The sequence below is a fragment of the Arachis hypogaea genome, chromosome 1 (genome assembly GCF_003086295.3).
Source record: "Arachis hypogaea cultivar Tifrunner chromosome 1, arahy.Tifrunner.gnm2.J5K5, whole genome shotgun sequence".
In the NCBI taxonomy this organism is placed as follows: Eukaryota; Viridiplantae; Streptophyta; class Magnoliopsida; order Fabales; family Fabaceae; genus Arachis; species Arachis hypogaea.
This window is the reverse complement of record NC_092036.1, coordinates 85,864,255-85,872,207: the sequence shown is the minus strand read 5'-3', so window position 1 is coordinate 85,872,207 and position 7,953 is coordinate 85,864,255. Positions and strand designations below refer to the sequence as shown.

The following is a 7,953-nucleotide window of genomic DNA, read 5'->3' as shown; positions in this document are numbered from 1 at the left end:
GACAAATTGATGATGCATAATCTTATAACTTTGACTAGAGCTTTGATGCACTTTATTTGCTTGATTTCAGGACAAAGGAAGCAAGGAAGATCCACGTTAGTAGCCACAAGGAAGCAAGGAAGATCCACGTTAGTAGCCACGTTAACCTAGTTAACGTGACCACTAACGTGGAATGGGAAGGAGCTTGCAACGTTAATGAGAAAAGTGATCACCAATAACGCCTGCGAAGCCATCATAAGCCCACGTTAATTGTCACGTTAACTAGATTAACGTGGTAGTTAACGTGGAGACAAAGAAAGCTCCAACGTTAGTGGTAAACGTGAACACCACTAATGCTCCAAAATCTGGCAATGAACCACGTTAAGAGTTACGTTAACCTAGTTAACGTGAACTCTAACGTGGAAGAGAGGAACAATGCCAACATTAGTGACACTCACCTTTGTGACTAATGTTGGATCAAACTAGCATTGCCCACATTAGTGGACACGTTAAGACCACTAACGTGAAAGTTAATGTGGAGCTAAGATTGATGAGCCAACGTTAGTGACACTCACCTTTGTCACTAACGTTGGAGATGGCATTCACTACCACGTTAACTTAGCTAACGTGAGCTCTAACGTGGAGAGTAGGGGCACTTGGAGTGTTAGTGACAAAGGTAAGTGTCACTAACGCTCTCGAAGATGAGGCATACCCACGTTAAGAGCCACGTTAGTTACACTAACGTGAACTCTAACGTAGGGACAAAGGGCACAAGGTAACGTTATTGTGAAAGGTGAGTGCCAATAACGCTCGCGAAGGTTTATAAGGCAACGTCAGTGGTCACGTTAGTGCCACTAACGTTGGAGTTAACGTGGGTTATATGGGGTTGGAACGTTAGTGAAAAAGGTGATTGCCACTAACGTTCTCGAACCCACAATGTCACTTAACGTTAACTTCACTAACGCCCATGCCTAATTCATACTTTTCTACAAGCTGAGCCCACTAAAGATTGTAACTGCTTCAACTCAAGATCTAAGGCCCACATCCAAGATTTGAAGAACTCACTAGAAGATCAAGAGAAGTAGTATATATAGGAGTAGTTTTGAACTATAGAGAAGCTTGGCACTTTGGAGAACTACCCTCTGTATATTTACTTTTGTGCACTTTTAGCTAAGGATGTATTATTTTCTACCATTTTCCATTTCTAGAGCTATGAACAACTAAACCTCTTTCATTGGGTTAGGGAGCTCTGTTGTAATTTGATGGATCAATTATAGTTTTCATTCTCTTCTTCTTTCTTCTCTTTAGATTTAATAGAAAGCTTTCGATCTTAATTCAATTGGTTAGTTGTCTTGGAAAAGAAACTCTCCATAATTGGATCTCTTCTGAGCCTTGGAAAAGGGATGAGGAGATGATGTTAGAATTGCTTTCTCATGTTGGACCAAATTGGGGTGGGTCTGGGCGGATATAGTGACATGTAATCCTCCCAACACTTTGATTTGAAAATACATGTGGTATAATCAGTGACCACACTTAATCTCTTCCCATGAGCAATTAAATCAAGGAATTGGGCAATTGTTCAAGCTTAGAGAGATTAGGTTACCAAGGAATTGGAACCCAATCACTTAAGATTGCCAAGGAGATCAATATATGCTTTGATTGAGGAAGAGATAAAAATGAATTTGATCCAGAGAATACAACATCTCCTGAGCCCAATGAATTCCCCATTTCTAATCTTACCCATTCTCTTTACTTTCCCGCCGTTTAATTTTCTGCAATTCTCAAACTACATTCTGTTTAGCTCAACTAGCATATTCTTCCAACTAAAGTTGCTTGACCAATCAATCCCTGTGGGATTCGACCTCACTCTATTGTGAGTTTTTACTTGACGATAATTCGGTATACTTGCCGAAGGGAAATTTGTTGAGAGACAAGTTTTCATGCATCAAGTTTATGGCGCCGTTGCCTGGGATTGATTTTGTATCAACAATGATTAAGTTGGAAGTTCACTAGAACGAGCATTTTTCTTTTGTTTGTTTACTTTATTCAGTTTTTTACCTTCAGTTTGTTTCGTTTCTTCCTCACCCCCTATACCCCCTCTGTTTTCTTTCTTTCTTTATTATTATTTACAATTCTGCTCAGTAACCCACTAACTGTTTGATAATTTGCACCACCCACACTAACAATCACTCTAACAAGAATAACCTCTTCATTTTATCTCTTGTTGTGTGTTTTGTTAGTTGTATAACAGGGAGAAGAGGAGGAGCTTCAACTTCCTTCGATTCAGAACCTGAAAGAACACTCCAGAGACTAAGGAGGGAAGCAAGAGGAAAAGGAGTTGTTGGTGCTGAGGAAGAGGAATAGTATTTGGAAACCAATGTGGAAGAGAATTTGGAAAACAATCATGAAGGAGAAGCTCACAACCATGCTAGAGAAGGCCCTACAAACCATGCTGGGCAAGAAAGGAGAGTTCTAGGCTCCTACATCAATCCAAATCCAGGAAACTGTGGAAGTAGCATCCAAAAGCCCACCATACATGCTAACAACTTTGAATTAAAACCCCAGCTAATCACCCTTGTTCAGAACAATTGCTCATTTGGAGGAAGTGCTCAAGAAGACCCCAATCAACATCTAACCACCTTCCTGAGAATTTGTGACACTGTGAAGTCTAATGGAGTCCACCTAAAAGTCTATAGGCTACTTTTGTTCCCTTTTTCACTCAGGGACAAAGCATCCAAGTAGCTTGAATCCTTCCCAAAGGAGAGCTTGACAAATTGGGAAGATGTGGTGAACAAGTTTTTGGCAAGATTCTACCCTTCTCAAAGAATTAACAGGCTAAGAGCTGAGGTGCAAACCTTCAGGCAACACGATGGTGAGACTCTCTATGAGGCATGGGAGAGGTTCAAGGACTTAACAAGAAGATGCCCACCAGATATGTTCAATGAATGGGTTCAACTTCACATTTTCTATGAAGGTCTTTCTTATGAGTTAAAAAAGGTTGTAGACCATTCATCAGGGGGCTCTCTAAACAAGAAGAAAACCATTGAAGAAGCCATAGATATCATTGAAATAGTAGCTGAGAATGACTACTTCTATGCCTCTGAAAGAAGCAATACTCGAGGAGTAATGGAGCTGAACCACATGGATACATTGCTAGCTCAAAATAAGATGATCACCAAGCAGCTAGCAGATCTTACCAAGAAGATGGAGGAAAACCAAGTTACAGCAGTCGTCATTTCATCACCAGCTCAAGAAGGAGTGAATATAGGAGAAGAACGTGATTGGGAACAAGCCAACTATGTTGGAAACTCACATAGACAAATCTATGATCTATACTCCAAAATTTACAACTCTGGATGGAGACATCACCCCAACTTTGGGTGGGAAAATCAACAAGACCAAGGCCAAGACCAAAGACACCACAACCACAACCCCAACAATAATGCAACTCACCAACATCCCTCACAGAGGTCCTATCAACAACCATCTAATCCTAACCCACCATCACTAACCGAGGATAGACTTTCAAAGATTGAGACTCTACTTGAAGACAAATGTAGATAAATCCAAGACAATAAGGTTTTTAAGGAGGAAGTGCGAGCCAATATCAAAAACCAAGGGGAAAACATCAAGAAACTGGAGTCTCAAGTAGGGTATCTAGCTCAACAAATTCCCAAACTGACTGATGGTTATCCAAGTGACACAGAGAAGAACCTAAGAGGAAAAACAAAGAAAGTAAGGTGGGAAGAATGTAAGATGATCACCACAAGTGATGAGAGGAGTATGGAGGAAGTAGAACACCTCTAAGACAGTCCAAAGGAAAATCATGAAGAAAGAAATTCTACACCTCAACTCACACTCAAGGAAGAGCTGAAGGAGAGGGAGATACTGAACCCATATGCACCCTTCCCCCACAGGCTTAAGGGTGGTGTAGCAGGGAGAATGTATTCAAGGTTCCTCGACATGTTTACATCTCTTGATGTAAATATACCATTCATTAAGGCCCTCCACCAAATGCCCTCCTACATCAAGTATATAAAGGAGCTACTAGCCAGAAAAACTTCATTGAAGGGTGGACAAACAATAAAGATGAACAGGGATTGCAGTGCTCTCATTCAAACAGAGCCACCCACAAAGAAGAAGGATCCAGGGAGTTTCCACATTCCCTGTGCTATAGGAGAGATAATGATTGATAAGGGGCTCTGTGACCTGGGAGCGAGCATCAACTTAATGCCTCTATCCCTCATGAAAAAGCTTCAAATCAATGAGCTAACACCCACAGATGTAATCATCAAACTGGCTGACAAAACCCAAAAGCAGGCATTAAGAGTGGTTGAGAATGTGCTAGTGAAGGTTGGGAACTACTTCCTCCCCACAGATTTTGTCATCCTCGAAATCGATGAGAATCATATTCAACCCATCATTCTGGGAAAGCCATTCTGAGCCACAGCCAGAGCACTTATAGATGTGGAGCGAGGAGAGCTAGTATTAAGAATACATGATGAGCAGCTCACCTTCAATATTTTCAAAATCTCACAAGAAGCAAATCATGATAACAAAGAGCTAAATGAGGAGTCAAATAAGGGAGCTCAAGCACTACCCCTAAGAACTCCTGTGGCTAACGACCAATGTGATCAGAAAGAGCAACAACCAAGTACAATCCAAAAGGAACCATACCCACCAGAGTCATATGAAATAGGCAACAAAACCATTCTCAACAAGGAAATCACAAGGTACAAATTGACATCAAGGGACACAAGAAAAAAGGTCCCAAGGGGATGAAAAAATAAGAAAATCCCTACAGAAGATTTATCGCCAGGAGATGAAGTGGTCTCTACATACATTCCATCTATACCACCTCACCTCCCCACTATTCCATCTCAACTGCCTCTAGTGTACACCATCAACAAAATCTTATCCTTAGAACATGTAGAACTTATCAACAAAGCCAATGGAAACAGATTCATGCAAAAGGGGAAGATTTTAAGCACTACCAACCACCTTGACAAGGACCAAATGTCAAGCTAATGACGCTAAAGAAGCGCTTCATGGGAGGCAACCCATGTTCTATACCCTCTCTCTTTAATCTCTAATAGTAGTAATAAAGCAAATTTCATGGATTTTTAAATCAATTTTGAAAACCAATATAAGACCCCTTACATGCAGCATATAGTACATGCTAAGTTTGGTGTTCAAGGCACACCAAAAGGGTTTGAACACACTTCATGATGAGAGATTATTTCTGAATCTTGTTGCACCATATAATCACAAACAAGTTTGGTGTACCAATGTTGCATGCATGGACAATTTAGTGGTTGATTGATTTACATTCATAAAAAGCATTTAGTATTTAAAAATAAAAGAAAAAGATTTTTTTTTCTAGTAGCTAGTTCACACCTTAAGTCTTCCCACCAAAATTTTCAATTAACCGTTTGCATTCCTTTTGTCTTGTATAGGAAATCAAAAAGGGCATTGATGGTACTTGATAGGACAATCAAGGAAGGGAGATTCGGCCACTATACCAAGGAACTTATACACTTGTCTCCAAGGGGAGTATCTTGGAAAGTGTTGCCATGCAACATTGGAAAGTGGATAGCCTTGGAAACCAAACCAAAACCCTCATAAAAGGGGTTATCCTCATGCTCATCCAATGGCAAACCCCAACCATCCGTCACTAAACCAACACCATCAATCCACACCTTTCAAACACCCATCACTCTTCTATATAAATGATCCCACTCTACAACCTCTCCGTACACACTTCTTACTCTCATTCCTCTCCCTTCCTTTTCTTGGACACACACATTTCATTATCCACCAAAATTCTCATACACACCCTCCTAGCCATTTTGTGAGTAACAAATACACCAACCATTACTCATGGCTTCATCCAGTTTTAAAAGGAGAAGAGGGAAGGAGCCCATGGAGCAGCCTCCTTTTGATACCAGGAGATTCAAGACTACCTTTCATGAGCTTCAATATGAACAAATGAAAAACAAAAAAATCTTGCCAGAATTGACATTCCAGTTCAACGAGGATGAGTGCCCTAAGATCAGGGAGAAGATTACATAGAGGGGTTGGCAAAAGCTCACCAACCCAGAGACAAAGATAAATGCAAACCTCATCAAAGAGTTCTATGCAAATGCGGTCAAAGAAGATAGCACTAAGGCTCCCACATTCAAAAGTTATATAAGAGGAACAGAGGTGGACTTCATCCCCATTGCTATAACAAGGACTCTTCAGCTGAAATCACCATATTTTGATGAGCTTAGCTATCAAGTAAGAATAAGTAATGCTCCCGAGGAAGATGAACTTGAAGAAATTGTGAGTGATATGTGTGTTATTGGGTCTGATTGGGAAAGACACTCGGACAAGAGACTGAGGTTCATTAGGAGAGGAGACCTTATCCCATAAGCCAAGGGATGGTTTGAGCTAGTAAGGAGGTCTATCCTTCCAGTCGAAAACAATTCTGAGGTCAATATTACTCTAGCCACCATGGTACATAGCCTAGTGAAGGGTGGAAGCATCAATGTGCATGAAATTATAGCTGAAGAAATCCAGGATTCAGCCGAGAAGAATGATCCGGGTGCTAGACTTTGGTATCCCAGCACCATCCTGAGACTATGCATGAAAGCCAAGGTGGTGTTCGAAGACAACAATCCACAATGGGTGAATCCTGGGAGGCTAGTCACATTCCAACGCATAAACTATGTGACACCTGCTCAACAACAAAGAAGACCTCGGATAGGGAGAAGAACTGCACAAGAGGAACCCCACCAAAAAGAACCCCAACAAACAGGGCACCAGCAAAAAGGACAATATGATCCAACCAACATAAATCTGTTTCATATCAAGAAAGCCATTAAGTATATGGCAAGTAGCTATATGGAGGGACAAGAACAACAACTACATGTCCAAGCTCAAAGGATGGATCATCAAGAAAAATTACTCTCTAGTTGGATGGATCAACAAAGAGAGTGGCAGAAACAGCAAATGGAGTGGCAACAAGAGCATTACTCTCAGCTCACCCAAGCCATCAATCAAGTGTCCGAAAGGCAAGAAAGCCAGGACAAACGCCTGTAAGAACTCAACCAACGCCAGATAGCTCAGATGAAAGCCTTCAACAAATTCAGTGTGCTCAATGAAGGAAGGCAACTGCATCGAGAAGAATTTAGCATAAACACTCAGGCCAAGTTAATGTATATAAGTAGGTATATGCATAACTTGCACCCTGACAACCCAAGTTATGAGGCAGTCCGCAAGGACTTAACAAAACAAGAAGAGGGGAAAGTGAAACAGCAAAAGGAAACATTAAAGAAGAAGATGGAGGATGCTGGTTTCTGGAAAAAGCTGATAGGGAAGCGCAAAGGGAATGGGGACTCAAGCAATCAAGGAGGATCCAAAGACAAAGGAACATGAGCATCCCAATAAGCAAAAGGTGGTGGAGTTCCTTCTTAGTTCTATCTTTTTCAAAGCTTTAAATAAGGAAAATCATGTATGAAACAGAACATGCTTCCATAGTAGTTTAGGAATTTTCAATTATGCTTTAAAATGTTATTGCTTAGGTCCATGCTCACTAGTCTAGGTCCCTAGTTTTCATCTTCATCTTTCTTACTTGTATGCCTGTCCTTTAAGTTAATCAAAAAGAAAATGTTATGATAAGAACAAGAGTGGAGTTATTTTGTGAAGTGAGTTCTGAATGTTTATGGTAGGGTGATTAGTTAGCAAAGTTGGTTCACCAACAAGGAAAGATGGCAACTATATATCCTAAATCCTATGCTTAAAACACATCCTATGAGACAAACTAAATAATAAGATCCCAATAAGAAAAGAGAAAGAGCAATAAAAGTGAAAAGGAAAGAAACACAATAAGAAACAATGCTAGGCACCAAGGGTTTTAAGATTGAGGCATGTGTCTGTGGTGTTCATGTGCAAGGGATATGCTTGGATGAATAAGCTCTTAGGGGTGCCTCA

The 7,953-nt window shown here is 40.6% G+C and overlaps 1 non-coding gene across 1 annotated transcript; it reads right to left on the bottom strand.

Moving 5' to 3' along the window:
• Positions 1–2,811: 2,811 nt before the first annotated feature.
• On the bottom strand, positions 2,812–2,918 carry LOC112711810 (small nucleolar RNA R71). Its single transcript, XR_003157605.1, has one exon. It is a non-coding gene; the product is annotated as a small nucleolar RNA R71 (small nucleolar RNA).
• Between the last annotated feature and the right edge of the window lie 5,035 nt (positions 2,919–7,953).